This window comes from Opisthorchis viverrini (genome assembly GCF_000715545.1).
Source record: "Opisthorchis viverrini unplaced genomic scaffold opera_v5_60, whole genome shotgun sequence".
In the NCBI taxonomy this organism is placed as follows: Eukaryota; Metazoa; Platyhelminthes; class Trematoda; order Opisthorchiida; family Opisthorchiidae; genus Opisthorchis; species Opisthorchis viverrini.
Genome location: NW_008751712.1, coordinates 202,631 through 220,939, shown reverse-complemented (window position 1 = coordinate 220,939; position 18,309 = coordinate 202,631).

Sequence of the window (18,309 nt, the reverse complement as noted above, 5' to 3'; positions counted from 1 at the left end):
AAACCATTGTTAGCCAAAATATTGAAAAGCTCACCGGATCTCTTGCGCGTCCAAACACCAATGTCAAAAAACAGCAGCCTAAAGAGGCTCGAAGCGACTTGATATGGCAACTCGACCGAATCAGAGACAAATGATAGTGAATGTGAATTGAGCATGCCAAGTATTTGCTGCGCCATGAAAACACAGGATTTATGATCACCTAAATGTTGCCTAAGGATCCTACAGGTTGAAGGAGAAGTGAACTACACAAATATTGGATTATGGCCCAAGCACCACACTGAACTGTTGAGATGACCTGAGCATCAACTGAACTAAAGTGGAGAGACTGCCTCAACGAGAAATGGAACCGTAAAAATCGAAAAAATAATGCATGTGTCTATGCACTTAGTAGTCCCCAAAACACCTGAAGAACTTACGCAGAACCGTTTAGGTTTCATGGTTCGATTCTTAAGCATCAGCTTGTGAACGGACTCGGGTTAATCACGGTCGACCACAGAATTTCATGCGATTGCGTTTTGAGCCCAACTTTATCAAAGTGCACCCTCACTGAATTCAAGTACTGTCTTGTCCCCACATATGTCAGCAAGGCTCCAGCTTGATGTCCTGAAGTTTCAGGAGCTTTAGGCCTGTTATGTTGCCAGAATATTCTTTCTCTTACCATGGTTGTACAGACTGGGGAGAATAATGTATAACACGATCTGGCTATATGTGTCTCTGTAGTGCGTCTCGTGTGTGATGTGGACCATCAGACAGTCCGTTGCGTGCGGTGTGAGTATGGCCTGTTTGGTTGTGACGACGGCCCTACACTGAGTGATTTCCAACGAAGAGGATGTGGTTTGGTTACTGGGCTAAACATTGATTTTTTGAGTTCTATCTTAAACCTACATCATGAACGTCGTATTGTGTTTTTCTGTTTTTTTTAGTTGTGATTCAAGTTTTTTTTGGGTTTATTTTTTTATCATGAACGTCGTATTGTGTTTTTCTGTTTTTTTAGTTGTGATTCAAGTTTTATTTGAGGTTTATTTTTTTATTCAAGTTTCATTTTGAGCCTCTTGTGTATCTGCCTGCAGAAATTTCACAAGAACTTCCCATAATGTCAGTGACTAGAAATGTACAGGCCAAAATGTACAGCGGACAGTACTTGCTGCGGGTACATACGTGCCGTGGATACGTCAGGTCACCATGCATGGCCTTTGTGGTTCACAACTTCAGTTCTGCCCACCTGGGTCGATAGCTATGGGCCAGCACTTGAGCACGCCAACGACTTCAGTGCCATCCATTCCTGTTTACTCGCCGTTCTGATTATTTCACGTGTACACCGGCTAAAGAGCTTTAATGCGTTTATACATTCGGATCAGCGTGAAACTTATGGCATGACATAGTATGCGTGAGTGTGCTTCGCCCTAGTTCAACAACGAATCGCGTACCAGCGAGTATCACCACTGCCATATGTAGCTTTCCTGGCTTTGGAGGCGACGAGCGGCTTGAAAACAGGTTCTAGGGGGGACTACTACAGCTAATGAGGTGGTGTTCTGTTTCGAATGAAGACCAGTCTCTGATGTTTAGCCTCATTCTTGGAAGCTGCATAACTCTAAGTCTGAAAGTGGGTGTTCTTAGAATACCAACATAAACATGCTCTTCATCGTGGATTAATCGCTGAATATTTGGTCTTTCCAGCACGCAAGTATTACTTGATTTCCAAGCCAATACAAAGTGAACCTGAAAACAAATAGTGCCAAACGATTGCGAAAAGAATATAGAAACTACTCGTGAGTAGGATAACACAGGCGATTTCAAGGGATACTGCACACCATGTGGTCTACGGCAGACGATGACTGAGTGATACGAGAAAGTTTCATCCCTCTCATTGATGTAATCTTAATCCATTTTAGTAGTGTGCTGGATTGCCGAGGAGTGATTTATGAAAGTCCGGAAGACAGCCCTGTAAGGCCCTGGAATAAAACCCATTCACCTATTTTTGAATAAATCTGCCATTCCTTCCTCAAACTTACGTAAAAGTCCATGGTATTTATAATCAAATTGAGCCCAAGAATCTCTAAGCGCTGATGGTTTCTAACAAAATCTATTACTAAATAAGAATAACGTTGTGGTGATATCAAGATGCGGTAAAATGTTGTGGTACAAAGTAGCAATTTTCCCCCAGGTAATCACAAACTTACACGGGTTTGTCTTCTCACCAGACATAGGAGCCGTTTGTCCGTAGTCTGAGTTTCCACGGGTTTCGGGTTTTATAGGCAAAAGAATCGAAAACATTTTGTTTTGTCTTACTTTTGCTTATCACTTCTAAATCCCTCAAATGTCTCATTTGAAGTGCTCATCTTCCGAAGCAAAAGCCTCCAATAGCCATTCAACAGAATGCTACCGGTTCTTCAAGTACCTTGTTCACTCCTCGAGAGAAAGCCCCCCCCCCACATCTACCTACTGAGTGGGTGTTAGGTGATTTCTTCTCTAAGCAAATTCGCAACACTACCCTATATCGGGTTGCTTCCTGTATTTGCATCCATACAAGCACAGGACATCACTTGTTAGAAGGTTTCACGGCCGTAAATCAGACGAAACGTAAGAAGATGAAAGAGTTAAATCTCTTGACATCATACAAAGCGATTTTCGTAAGATATTTTGTAAAATTTATAGTTTGTCTCACATTTATGGGCTGCCTATTCAAAAAATATACATGTATGAAATTTCAGCTTCCGAAAGATACCTAGTTATCGGTGTCATACATGCAGATGCTTCCCAGATGCTACCCAAATTAGAAATCCGTATTTTTGCTATTACATTTCAGCATTATGACTGGGTTAGCCTGAGAGTTCAGCTGACCCATCAAGACAGTGCGATATGAAAAAGGATGCTGGTATAGATGACTCGATAAGAGTGAAGTGCCATCATTTTGCAAACTTCTTGACTTGTAGCCTGTTCCGTTCTGCATACCATAAACCAACTAACTAGAATGTCTGATCTAGAATGTCTCCCACGAAATAGTCCGGAGTTGTACTAATTTTCCTTCAGTGTGTTGGTGCTACATGGTCATAAGATGCCGAAAAGTTATGCTATGTTCACAGCCGGAATGCACTGTCGGAGATAAAGGTTAGATATATTGCTTGCCTATCCAGTTCACATGCCAGACCCTCTACACCCAATTTACCATTCATCATCTGCCTACTGAACTCCCCACCCACTGGCTTACGGCTATCTCACAGTCCTTGCTACCGGGATTTTCCCCTCTTTGCTGCCTGTTTTTCCGTTTGCAGTCTCAATGAATGTTTGTTGAGCTTGCCTAACAAAGTACCTTGCAAGATGCATGAACCTGATTGTAGGAAAAAGAAGAACTACTGGACAAAACTATACAGAGGCTGGAACTATTCTGGGTGCTGAGCGGCTACTGATTCGATGAAATGTACCCAAGTTGCTTGCGTCGTGTTCAACATGCAAAATTTTGTGAAGAGTGCTTAATTAGGAGAGAAAAATAACACCGCTTTACGGGAACCCAAACATACGGAATTTTATTTTAACCAATGTGGTGAGACCACGAGACTGTGATTAACTTGTGGAGTTTTCTAGCCCAAGTGTTCTTGCGGCAAAGGTTTACAGAGAACCGTTCGTAGTCCTCTAAAGTACAAACGAATGGGAAGTATCTGACCTTTGGTATGAGCTATTACAATCAGGAAACCAAGACCATACAACAGTTCATTATGCACGGTTTACACACAAATCATTTCCACTATATCGGTAGGGTTATCCCTGTTTCGTTTTGCTTGAAGATAACCATACTGTACGCAATTGTGAAGGGCTTGTTAAACGGTTGGTGGTTCTCGACTGGGAAACGTTCTGATTTCATACAAAACCTTCATCAGGCCAAGTGAGCATGTCACCAAGTTGGCACACGATGCACCTCTCCGTGGGACTTCTTCTGATCAGCATAACAGATCAGTGTTGAATGTCAATTGAAGGACCTCATCGGTTACTACGGTTGCTCACATCTCACGGTTAATGGATTGGGGGATTTTGAAGTTATTTTTAATCGGGTTTGCTTCCTTCATCTTCCACTTCGAGTTGCCTTAGTTGGTAATTCACCTTGGTTATCTCTGGCAGATTTTGTTGATCCGTATTGAGTTGTAAGTGCATCGGCCTCTGTGGCGTGGATTGTAGTCTCCCGTACCCTCCTCTTCGGATATGAATTGCTTGTTTACCCCATGTAGAATTTAGTGCAGTCATTGCTTTTAATTTTGTAGACACGGTTCCCGGTTCTGTTTGCTAGGAGGTCATCCTTCAGTTGCAAAAGTCTAGTGTGTAGATTGGTTCCTTTCAGGAATGCCACTTTTATATCAGCTGTGTTGAGAATCCTTTGGACGACTTCGGACACCCTGATTTATATGGAATAGTGGCGATCTCAGTACATCCCGTGTTCCGTTTCGCCATTAGTACCAATATCCCCCGTAATTCTCCCAGACTTTGTCCTTTACTTGGATTTGGTCCGCTGTCCGATCGATCTCTTCTATGCACAAGGTCTTTACTCGCCTAAATATAGAGGAAGCAAGACTAGCCAATACCAACTTCGGATGGGCACACGAGTCGATCAACATCACCCCACTGTCAGTTGGCTCCTCTCACACTGTGGCTTTTTATTTTCTCACGGAACTTATGTGTCAGCCAGTCCGAGGAAAGCCGTACTAAATTTGATTCAGATAGTTGTAAAACTCACTGATTTTGTCTCGTTCCGTCGGGACGAAAGTGCCATCTGCATAAAGTCAGTATATCTTGGGTAGGTATGAAAACCTGGCCAGTGATTTATGTCCAAAGTCTGCAATAAAAACGTTTGCCAAAACCGTGGATATTGGAGATCCCATTGCTAGACTCTTTTCTTGAGACCCTTTTCTTGGTAGACCCCTTTCCCTATACCAAAAAAAGTCAGAAAACAAGTGAGAATCGGGAATGTTTCCACGCCTTCCAATGTCTCATCGAATATTAGTTATGTCCGTTCTCAAAGTATAGTTTTTGCCTTTAGCAATCACTTGTTCCTTTCCAGGTTCCCCATTCGGCACATTTGTGTGTAACGAATTGCTATTTAAACTTTCAAGAATACCATCTGCTTCCAAGTTGGCACCCTCTACTTTTCTAGCGGAGTCATACGAATTCGCATTGTAAGTAGTAGATTTCCCGCTAGGGTTTTTTAGAATACCTGGCAGAACTCTGGCCAGCTCATCAGGCACTACTACTGTCGGTCTAATCGGGACATCTGGTTTATGGATTTCTGGTAGTTTTTAAAGCTGCAGTTGGCTTGCACTTTTGGGGTACAATCAGTACCAGTTAACTTGCCACAAGTGGTTTCTCAAGGACCTTAAATACGTGCCAACTTCAACTTTACTCTCAACCAGTATTGACAAAATATTCCCACTATCGATCTGCCAGTAAGAACCCTGTGTTATATCTTGCTTGGCCTTCTGTGTATAATCGCTCTTGCTCACTACGACGGTCGCTTTACCCTTATCTGTCTTTGAAATTAATATGCCTTAGGATGTTTAACGCTCTCCACTCCTATGGTGTGATACTGGGAGCTGGTGGTTTCTAGGACCTAGGTAACTCAAGCACCTGTACCCGTAGCTTCTCCGCCTCCATTGGCGAAAGTTTTCGGAGCATTGATTTAACACCAGGGGTCATTTTTCCAACCTTATCGCCGTTGGCTCCTCACAAACCTAAAACGCTGGTCTAATGGAAACCGGTCTTCATCACGTAGCGGTCTATTCGTCAAACTGACCACACTACAATGACCAGTAAGCGGCTCGCACTTTGTTATGGGCCCACGAGGAAGCTGAGTCTCGGAAAGTAACTTTTCAGACCGACACACTGATCTCCTTCACAATGTTCTATTTGCATGGCTTTCAATCCTGTCACGTTTTTGAGCAACTGGAAGTCTGGGGAGAGAGTACAGTCTGAGAATCTTAGCTGAGCCGATATGCATGGTGACGGATATCACACAGACTCCGAGTTGTCAAGTAGAGTTGGAAGCTGAGAATGCGTCTCAGACTGGAGCAAGTGATGTCACTCGTGAAATGCATATTCTCACTTTATTCGGAGCACAATTTTCACTTTTCAGAAAACAGATGTTTTATTCAGCTTGACACGTTACTACTCCTAGGGTTGATGAACTACTTTGGCAGTCCACTTTCGATTTCATCTTTCTTCAGGTTGATCACGTAGACATAAGCCCCAAACCCCTATTCGACTTACTTCGCACTTCATCATCATCCTGAATGTATGTGCAAACAAACGACTATAAACAAATTAAGGTGGCCTTGATGGGAGTATCGACCTAATCATCTGTTCAAAGTCCTCTCCTCATGCTATTAAACAATTAAACATCGAGATGAGTGTGTTTCTGGAGATGTAGAAAGTTGACCTTCATGATCGACTGAAATTCGGCGGCCATATTTCTTTAGTGACCCTAAGAAACGTAAATCTGGTGCTGTGGCTTCCAGTCCTTTCCTCAATTTTGTGTAACCCACCATTTCTTGGGACACAGATCCGTATGTAGAATACCATTCGAAATGGAACATTTGGTGGTCTTGAAGCAACACAGTTGCCTGAGGAGTACCATAAACTCATTCTAGTCAAGTCATATCGAGATTAACCATCTTTTTGCACCAGAGCTGAGGCCGTAGAATATGTTTCAAGTCCGTTTGTAAGCCACCTGACCCACTGCCCTTGCCAAACAAAATCGTTAACCGTCTAATCGTCCAATCAGACACATCATTTAACAGCTGGAATTATTTTCAACCGCTGAGCAAAACAGCACTTTGAAACTGAGGTGAAATTTCGCTCCCAGGCAGATCCAGTTTTTGAATTAAATGCGCCCGGTTTATGGCCTTAACCAACTTCAAAAGTTACCCAAAATGCAATGACCGCAGTCATGAGTACATGCAATACCGAGTGAATATAAGTGTGTGTTTACACCGATTTGACAACTACATCCCTCATGATCAGTCAGCATTCATAGAAAACACGTGGGAACTATTGTGGAAGATCATGGGATTCGTGTGGACAAGGCCAGTTCAAATATCTTTCGTTACAACAGACAGTTCAACAACAGTTGGTTCAACGCAAGCAGTGGTGTACAAAGTAGTCTGTAGGTTAGTATACAATACAAGGGACGATCACTGTCATATCCCTATGAAAAGCAGAGTGACTAGAATCAGTATGCTCAGGGGTATTGAGGAGGCAGATCTATCCGACGAATCTTTGTCTGAAAGTAGATGGAAATGTTACATTATATGTATATATATATATAAAGCTCGAGTAAATATTTCAGTGACCCTAGCGTGTCCTCCACAACTGAAACTTGTTTCTCTCACATGCAGCATGAACCGTAGTTTAAGTAAAGTGTTGTTTTATTTACTTATTCAGTGACCTATACACGAAGAACCGGGTGCACTGAAAGGAAAACTGAGTATCAGTCACGTGCGTTTGGTGTTCATTGGGCTGAAGTCATGGGTATACGTGAGGACCCAGATAGGCAAAACTACCAAAGTGACTTGCGTTCTGTAAAGACCTACGTTCACATTGGTGCTATCCTGGGACCTCCTCGACCAATCTATCGCTGTTTCACTGCTTTTTATTATCACTCCGGATAAACGGACGCCGTTTGCGTAACCGATTTACGTCGATTTTTAAGGTACTTTCACACTTCGTAAATTGAGTGGCAAAAAGTAGCAGTGCGTTAACTTATCCTGACCAACAAGACAGTTTAGTTCAAACCAGAAAGAAGGCTGTCGTATGCTGGATACTGAGATTTATTTTAGGCTTCCAGTCCTTGACTTTCTCTTCCACCCATTGTTGGATGTCGGTGGGCACAGTAGCCTGAGACAGTCTTCGTTGGAGTCCGAGATTTCATTGGAGTGATAAGCTGCTCGGACCTTCACGGTGGAGCTAAACTCCGTTGAATCTGATTGGTCGAATTGTGGACGATGAGGACATGTCTCGTTCTGATTCGCTGTCGATTCGCGACTAACTTACCAATCGGCGTGACGTTCGTAAACGAAGCAACTCACAAGGTTGCTGAAAACTCTTCAACATTCGGTTATTTCAAGTGACTCGCCGTCGAAGAGTAAACTAAAGAACACCAATCAGGGCCGAAGACCTGAGCGCTGTAACCCAAGTACACGGGGAGTTTCCAGTGAGCTGAGTACAGGAACAGCATTAAGCAAAAAATTCAAGTCTCAGCATCCAATTGATTACGTTGTAAAATCAATGCGCGAATATTCGTGCTCATTTAAGTGTGTCTGCAAGCAAGCCATTCAGCCTGTGTCATTCTGGATAAGTAACGCAGCCCTTATCTAAGGTAGGTAAGTGATTTTCTGTGGAACGACCCCTGTGAGTGGAATAGATGATGGAGCGAGTTATCCATATCCATCCCCAACCATTTGATAGTGCATTCGTCTACCTGCGGCTTCTTGAGTGAGTAAAATTTGTAAAATGGGCCTGATAAGATTAAAAACCACTTTTATCACTGCACAGCCAGAAAACCGCTTCCATATGGTACGAAGGCGGGTAAGATGGACGTCCCTTCTGAAGACAACTACACAAGCTTTTCGGAACGTAAAAAAACTGTCGAAAAAACTGAGCATTTGGTTCAAAGACACGAGTCTCATTTACTTGCCCATTCTACGACATTACTGTGCCGCAGGTTTTCGTATACACTGCTCGCACACAACATTGCTGAGAACCCGAACCTGGCAGGTAACCCATCTGTCGGGCAGTCGAAAAAGCACCGTCGTTCAATCGCCTAAACACGTGCACCGTTTACTCACAGTTGTTCGTTGCCCAAACTTCAGCTTGCTCAAGCAGAAATTATCGAGAAGTGTCCAACTTGTAACCCAGTCTAGTTCTCCAATTGGGTCGCCGATTTCAAATTCTTATCATAAAGATCCTACGAGGAACTCATGTTGTCCAACGAGGGACGTTGCGTATCATCGAAATACCTTCGCAAATGCAACAGTAGCGTGCGGAAATTAGCATAGCTCAAACATGAACTCGGTTGTCCGTCCATGTCATTCGAAGGCGACGGACCCAAATAAATTATTCTTCCCGATCTTTAGAAATACCAATACTGCGCGTAAAAAGAGAGACAAGGCCATACTCATTCCTTCAGGATAGACATGGCCTACACGAATCACAGACATTTAACAAATTTGAAAAATCGGACGAGTTCCCGGAACCTAGGTTTGTGAAACATTCTTTGTCGGCTGTTCCCACAGTGCACTTGGTTTCCATGGCCCACAACAACGCTTCATTGTATAGCGGAAGCCTAACGATCGAACGGCCAGTGTTCACAGGTTTTACAATTCGTGAGAAACTTAGAAAAAACAACTCCATTATTTTTTCTCTATAGAATCCACTACTCATAAGGGTGCCAAAAACTCCAAGTTACTGTTACCTATTTTTGGAACCCACCAGGCCGCCGCAGTCCCCAATTTTTTTATCGATATCATGTTTGAATTGAAGACAATATACGCAATCGGTGAAAACTCTTGACTATCAGCGTCTTCTCAATTAAAACCTGGGGTAATTTCTCGTCATCTGAGCACTCCTACACATCTCGAATTTAGCAACGACTGAGGCACAAGATGGCTGAAGAAATCCAACCAGAATTCACTCGAGTCTACAATTAACATTAACTTAAATTCCAGAAGACATCGATTCGACGATTCCGTTATCTTGTTCATAGCCACACCTCTCGCGTTTGAACGGTCGTCCTCCTGTTCCGGCGTAATTATTCCGGTGAGTCCACACCAAAGGGAAGCACTGGACTCGAGTTTTGCCCTTATTAGAGCTTATCAGCAGTGCGTATCCAATGGCCGAGCCGGGATTTGAACCCCGGACATCTGACATGCGAGGCGAGTGTGTAACCACTACTCCACCAGCGCACGTTGAACGCATCTGAATTTTCACGGAATTTTCACGTCTGAACAGGTCAACGGGTTCACGCTTAAGGCGATGTGATTGGTGTGCCCGACTCATCGAAGGACGACCCAGTAACTGTCCTGGTTGTGACGATCGATTGACCCGCCAGTCAGGACTTCCCAGTCAGGTAGCGTGGCACACGCTTGAAACCCACTGGGCAACTATTTGGTTGCAATTTTTGGAGTTTTGCAGGGTGGGTATTTTGTTCGTAGCCAGACCACTCTCGTTTGAACGGCCGTGTGAACACGTTCGCCTGTTCAGACGTGAAAATCCCGTGAAAATTCAGATGCGTCCAACGTGCGTCGGTGGAGGAGTGGTTACGCGCTCGCCTCGCATGTCAGATGTCCGGGGTTCAGATCTCTGTACGGCCATTGGATATGCACTGCGGATGAGCTCCACTAAGGACGAAATTCGAGTCCAGTGCTTCCCTTTGGTGTGGACTCACCGGAATAATTACGCCGGAACAGGAGGACGACCGTTCAAACGCGAGTGGTGTGGCTATGAACAAAATGCCTATCCCGCAAAACCCCAAAGCCGATTCCGTTATCGCAACAGACTTGACTCGTATCAGGCATGCATTTCCAATAAAACTCTCTCACGGCCCAGAAAAAATAAGAATAAATGACGGCCCAAGAATAAATTCAAATACGTAAATGAAGGATTGTGGATGAGCTGAAGCGTGAGGTCGCCATCATGCGACCTCTCCACCCGGACAGGGTACACGTGAAAAGCCACAAGCTAGGTACTTGGGAGATACAGGAAGTTACCATGCATAGCATACCCCTCAGTGTCCAGTGCGCAGGTTAAAACAGAGTGTTTAGAACAATATAAGGACTGCGGCGAAACTCGCCATAGTTCGGATAAACGGCAATGAAGAATACACTTTGGTTTGAAGCACGTCATATGGCGAAAACAGAAGAGTTCATCAGATTTTACACTGGTTGCAGAACGTCAATGAATTTAGGAAAGCTGTAGGACAGTTCCACAAGAACATTTTTTACTGGGGTGAGAAAGGATCTGTTGATATATTCAGGTCATTCTTTCTCGACAGTCCCAAAGCCAACTTTGTCCTTATCTTGAAAATAGTATTCACACAGTCACAATTCTGTAGTATAACAGTCACCAGCTACTTCTCTGTCCAGAATTTTCTGAACTGTTATGTGGCTATGGGTGGAAGGAAGTCATTCGCCACTGTCGAACTAGTGAGCACCGCGGCACAAACCCACATGGCGCACCACATAATACCTCCGTTTTTGGACATTGGGATGCTTCTTTCATGGATATATTTATGAACTTTTTTACTCCTTAATTTCTTAACCAGAACATGTACAGATTGCTAGCACGGCGTCCAGCAGCCAATTCGGAGGCGCCCATTGAGAGTTCTAAGCAAAAATGTTAGTTCATGGTCTTATGAACATAGCCATCTGGATCGTTATTTTGTATATATTCACTGCACCATATTGTACTGCACTGAGACTATTTGTCGCTTTGCCCCAGCCATCTTTGTCCTACATGCTGAATGACGTGGGTTAGCTAGATCGTTTTCAAGCATGAAGCGAGAAGGCTGTTCTAGTGAGACCGCTGACAGAAGCGTCAGAACACTAGTGGAACAAGCTGACAACCAGGCCCAGCGTCCTGCAAGACGTCTTGGTTGCGCCGGAGCTGAAGGGATGCGGAGTCCATTGTGCACCACTTCAAGAAACACTCTGGGCTAATCAAAGCAGTCATCGTCATACCCATTATACTGGATCTTCTAACCGACAGGAGAAACACAGGATCATTTAGTCATTTTTGCTTTGTCCGACCACGCTAGGAAAAATACGTGACAAAAAACCTACCTGACTATAACCAGTACATATGCTCCGACGCTATGCTATTCACATAGGCAACTTGTACTTCAAAGTTGACACTCTGTTTCGATCAGTTCCGAAAACCGACAAGTGTGGCGTGCTTGAAAGCATCAATATACGCGTCTGTTGAGTTCAATTCACGTCGTCAGAGATCCTCCGATACCATATTGTCGGAACTGTAGATGCCAAATGAGCCGATTATGATAGGCCATGCTAATGGCCTTAGAACTAACCCTCCATGTTGGCTATCCCGTCTTACTCTTCCGGGTGTACGCTGGGTACATGGCATGAGGGTTAATGCAAATGCCACCCAGTACAAAACGTATGTGGTATCACACGTGCCTGGGTGTCCATCAGCGTAGTCCCATGTGACAGAACAACCTGGAAATGCATGCTGGTATTGATTTTCCTCAAGTCTGTGCAAGTCTGTGCCATGCACCAAAAATAATTACTAATAAATCAGCAGTGGCATGCTCTCACTGCCCAGCTGACGTGTGACCCGAAAGAAGCACAAAGGTTGGGATATTGCTAAGTCTCCCAAGTAGCAATCGAGATGTCGGGGTTTGGTTCGGACACCGCAGTCTCCGGTCAGTAAATTGGTTACTTCAAGCTAATTCGAGCGCCACCCAGAATATCATATCTATAATGATGCCGGAGGTTACTGTTATCGGCAATGTTTATGCAGTTGCAGTTGAACAGAGGCTAACGCTTAGACTCCGAAAAGAAAATACCACAGTGTGGTAGTGATTTCTCATGAAGTTACTGCAGGATACCACCTTATTTAGCTAAATGCATTAGGAAGATAACAAAATAGCCACTCAGCAAGAGAGATCTTCTGCATCTGGGCAATTGAATTTCACTTTCACTGGTCTACAAGTGTAACTGTGATATTACTGGTGGGGAGGCGTGCGAGTAGTGTGGTTTCTTCTTGTAAATTCGCTTTGCGTCACTTGGAAAAGGGAGATCTGTTGCGGAATTGGTGGAGCCGCTTTGTAGCATTTGCTTGGATTTGAGTAGTAGTCAGTGGGTAGCCAGGAAGGTTCAAGAAGCCGCGTTCAAAAGAACATGGATGTTCAGTTTTTGTAAATAAGATGCAAATGAGATTTTGGCTCCCCTGTCCGATAGTCTGTAACTGTTCAGTTAGCGTTTTCTAATAAATAGCTCCGCATCGAAGGCCTTCTTCGTTTCACAAATAGTTCAGAGGAAGATTGGCATGAGCTCGATCAGCAATATGTCCCAAATTCGGAGAACAATTTTTCTATAGCGCATATAACTCACAAATGCATACAGCATTTTTGGCGAACAGTAACTTGCTGGATTTGCCTTGATTGCCAAGGTTACTCTGGGAAAATACTGCTCGCTGATCATTTGTGCAGCAAGAATGTTACCAGCACAATTCGTTATCAAGCAAAGCTCATTTGACATCTCAAACGCGGATCCCATCACAGTCTTTGGTAGACCGTTCAACGGCCTGGGCTAGATGGCACCAGGAGCACTTCAGTTTTGCCGGGAAGAGTGATTTCGATGTCATGTAAGATTAGTACACAGGTAAGGAAAAACACTAAACCGAAATTTCGCCTTCATTGAAACTCACGAGTTTGCGCATAACTGGCCATTCGGGAAATGAAATCCCGATCACATCGAAAGAACCCAAACGGTTGCTGTATACACGGGTCAACATACTACAATGCCATGCACTTAATCCGCGAGAGTCACGCAGGGTTCAAAGTCAAAGCTGGAACTCTCTTCCCCGTGTCCTTATTTCCGAAGCAATTGTCAGCCAATTTAAAAAAGGCGCTTTGGTTGGGATCGAACCCACATCGATGAAACGATGGTCTTACCCATTTGATCATAATGCACACATTAATCGACAGTGCCGAGTCTAGCATCCAGAGACTTTCGAGCATCAGTGATGTTGGAATAGACATTTCATAGTATTTGACCAAGAACCTAGTATCCACTTTCTTGTTGTTGAGTTGAATTTCACACACTGGGGCCCAATTTCCCCAACAAAGCATGGTAATCTTTTCAGTAAAGCACTAGCTACTTCCTTGATCACGAACTTAATCAAAATGGACTTTTAAATAGATATACGAAGACGAAACGCTTATTCGATCATCAGGTGTGTGCTTTTTTATTGTTGAATAGCTTTGGCTTGGAGATATAAGTTGTATTGTGGTGTATCGCGTTTCAGGGAAGATGACTTGCCATTTCTTATTAGGTTGTAGATCCCGATTCTTAGTCGTATGTTACACCACATTCGTCTTGCATTCTAAATAAGTCACATTCAAAATCCATGGAGGCTGAGAATATGTAGTACTAAGGAAGTAGTTTGGCGTGAAATATAACCAGGATAACTGAGCCAAAACAGGACAAGTATCTGTATACAAATACACTTAAAAACACCTCACTTTTGAAGACCAGCTTAGAAGTAGCTGAATGGCATGAACTGTCCACTAATGCTGTCTGACAAGGAGATTTTGGCGTATTGGTCAATCAATCGGCGTACCCGATAAAGTTAGTTGAGTTGCGCAATGTTCGGCAAACTAACAACGTCGCTTAAATCATAGCCAACACATCCAGCCGTTCAAAAGTGATATTTCAGAAGTATACAATGTGTTTTGTGTTGACATGCTTGCCTCACGCGTTTGAACAAGACAGTTCGAATTGCCTTGCGTGCATGGAGTTGCCCTTCATGGTTTTCACGTTACCTCAGTGGTGGACACAGCTTGAAGGATGAGAGAAATTACGAAGTTAAGAGGTGTGTCCCGGGGATACTGCCGATCGAAAAATGTTTCCGAGAGTTATCGACTACCAAAATACACTAACGAGGGGGAATCATCTGCAACTTAGAAACTATACGGGTGACATTAGTTTGGTTTGCATGCCGAACAAACATGAATGCTGCGCGATATTAGGCAGTTACCTTTTGCTACATCCTCTTGCGTCTGTGCTCCTCCGTGTTCGCCGCTGTCTCCGGTTCCAAGACCGTGTCCGGCCATATGATGTTCCATGTGTTCTTCCATCGAGTGTGGTTGCGGCTGCACTAAAACGCCTTTAACGGAAAGCGCAAACAACGAATTGATTGACAAGTAGTTCTATCGGTGACTTGGCGCGTTCGCGAACTGGGGAAATGATACTTCTTTCGGTGACTCGTTCGGAATTACGATAGCATAAACGATATGAGAATACAGGTATTCAGCATCCTTTTGCACTTGAGGGCATCACAAACGTTTGTTCAAAGTCCCCTCTTAAACCCATGGCTTCTAAAGCACCTTGAAATCGTTGAGTGATGCAGTGAAAGACGGGCAAGTGAATTAGTAGTAAGGGTCCAACGTCCGAATGGATAGTCTGCTGGCGTATTATGTATTGAAATGTTGTGAAGCACACAGCAAATTTATGTGACATGACTGTTGCTGGTGCTATGTTGCGCTACGTAAGCGCCTACTCTATGCAGTACGATGTAGAAACTTGGTAGATTTGGCTAACTTATCCTTAGAATAATTGCTACATCCAAATCCACTATTGCATTTTAAGAACTCGAAAGCAAGGCATGTAGATTGGTGTGAACGCAAAGGACGCTGACCCTTCAACAAGCTAAATGCAACACTGAGGACATATGGCACAGTATTCATCCATTTGTCGGAGAAATTATTTCGCTCCATATCTGAACTTAGGTTTCTCGAAAAGGATACCTCAGATCGCATATTGCTTGCAAAACACAAGGGATTGTATGTTGTCTGTTGGATCCTGATTCACGCCGATGATAGAGAAGTGGACTCTTTGGTCCACACTCCACTTCCACCTTACGTTTAGTTATTTCGTGTGGTATGTTTAAGAAGTGAGTTTGATATTCGATTCCCCATGCATCACTCTTGTACTGTGCTTCTTCATCGTTCAGAATCACCAGCAGTGCGAATCTCACGAAACTCGAAATGCTTCGAACCCGCTGCAATCCGGCCAGCACTTGAACAATTAACCGTTCAGTCAAGAGTGGCTGATCGGTAGTGTGATGATCTCCGAATAAGAAAGGACATAGCGCCACTCTTCGAAGAATCCACATCACGTGACCACGTAAAGTGACAGCTTCTCGAAAGAAAGATTCACAAAACAGTAAAATCATCCTTCCTCTGAGCCGTTTAGTGTTTCATAGAAATGTGAAATTTGGTCACGTTTGATGAAGAATAACCAATAAACTGTTCAGAGGAAAAATGGTTCCTTCCGGGAAGTCGTCACTCAAGAAACTCGTCAACACGTGACCACGTGATGTGGCTTTCCTTATGAAAGGATGAGTGGGCATCAAATTCCCTCTTGGGAGCTCATCGCACTGCTGATCAGCTACGCACGGCCGAACGGTTGTGTTCAATCACTGCTAGGAAGATCTCGCGTTAAAAACTTGCTGGATTTCGTGGAATGTCCACTGTTGGCGATTCATCAACAAGCATGAAACAAATGTAAACCCTCCTCTTGGTTTTTCAGCTTAAATTGGCCTCAGTGACAAGATACAATCTCCACTGGATATGAGAACATCTCCTCATATCACTACAAAACCTATATTTGCCAAGCTATTGACAGTTTCGGAAAATCTGACACAAGGCCAGTTCTCCTTAAAGGTAAAATTTATCTTTCTGTGAACGATCTTCCCCTTTTATCAATGTTTCCTCCTGGGGTAAAAGAATGGGAGACTCTGCTTAGTCTTATTTTATGGGGCACAATTCACTTTCCTTCATCCAAAAGTCGGAATTGATGGCTGTTTTTCCATTATATCCAGCAAGTGGACTGTTTCCCCTACTAGCCATTGATAAAGGCTGACTACAGCTCATTCTGACTAGTGAGCCAAAAATTCCAAAAACCGAAAGCCGGAGGGGAAAATGACCAAAAAATGTATGAGTAAATAATACAATTCGAATGCGCAAATATTTGTCTGGAATAAAAGTTCAGCTAACCATTTGCCAGACAATACGTCTTTGACATTTGCCTATTGCAAACCTACCAGCAAACGGTTGGAATTCATCACCACAAACAATTTGTGTACCCCGCATTTCAGCGTGCTCCCTTTCAAGTATTACCTGCACAACTGTAATAGAATAAAATAGACATGAGAGTAATCGAAATTAAATACGCATGTAGGGTGAATAAACTTCAGCTGTTTTAAGGAATATCATTTCGTCTATTTGGGAATTGCAGGACTTTCTGGAGCTGGTCAGGTGGCTCATAAAGCCGCTAGAACACCGCCATCACAACCAATCAACCTTCCGGTGAAATAAATACGGCATTCAACCGAAGAGCCCAAGCTATACTCAACAACATGTCCATAGACCATTACAGTATTGTCTAGCGTGCAGTCTGAAGGCTGTTTTGAGTCACAGAACATGAGTCATCCAAATGGTAGTCCATGAATTTATTCACACGGCTAACTAGGCATGTTTTGTAGTGAGGAAGCACACCACCATTGTCAGCTGTAAAAATTATGTACTTGTCGTGCAGTGATTTGGGGTAGTTGCGCACTGGAGGTGATAGCTGATATATTTGATACATAAATGCAGGGCCGTTAGTGGAGATTTAATTGGAGTGATTTGGAGGAGAGTTATGCATTGGATGCAAGCGTGCCATTGAGCTTGCGACTGGGGCATGTCTGACAATGTTTCCATTGGTGTGTTCCGTCCTGGATCCCGGAGGAGAGTTATGCATTGGATGCAAGCGTGCCATTGAGCTTGCGACTGGGGCATGTCTGACAATGTTTCCATTGGTGTGTCCCGTCCCTGGATCCCCATGCAGAGAAACGGCAATGACCAGCTGGTAGGGGTTTTCGTTCTTCGCTGCCAAGTCACTGTTTGAATTCCCCTGGTTCGTTTTGACCCTTCATCTGGGTGGGCGAAGAGCTCTTTGAGAAATTTGGTCGATTGGAATACGGTGCACGTGGCCAAGCCAGGGCAATCTATGGAGTTTGATCAGTTCAACTATCATGAGCGAGTCATCTCTTTTGAAAACCATTCTATGTACTTCAGCCTTACTGATCCTATGTACTCACCGACAATGTTCCGAAGAAATCCATGGTGAAACACAAAGTTTTTGACGTCCTCAACGCGCGACCACCAGGTTCATGACCCGTCTAATAAGATAGAGTGCACCGCAGCATTGTAGACTTGACTGGTGACGGATAAACCGATGTCAGTCACAGCCAGCTCGGCCTGTCTAGTGAAACTGGTTGTTTCCAGTTTCCCTAAGGAGTCCTACAAAATCTCTCTTACTTTGACCTGCATTTTATGGCATGAAATTGTGCAATACCACTAGTTTACTTGGTCAAGAAAATGCGGATTGGTTTACTTAATAAAATTCCCTTATAAGGACGTAACATCCGTGGCGTACAAGCAGAAATCGGCTTTAGGTAATGCTGTAAAAAGCTAAGCCGGTCTTTTGTTAGAGGAGGGGGTAGGGAACATGAACCTTATTCCCCCATACCATTTCCAAAGACATAAGT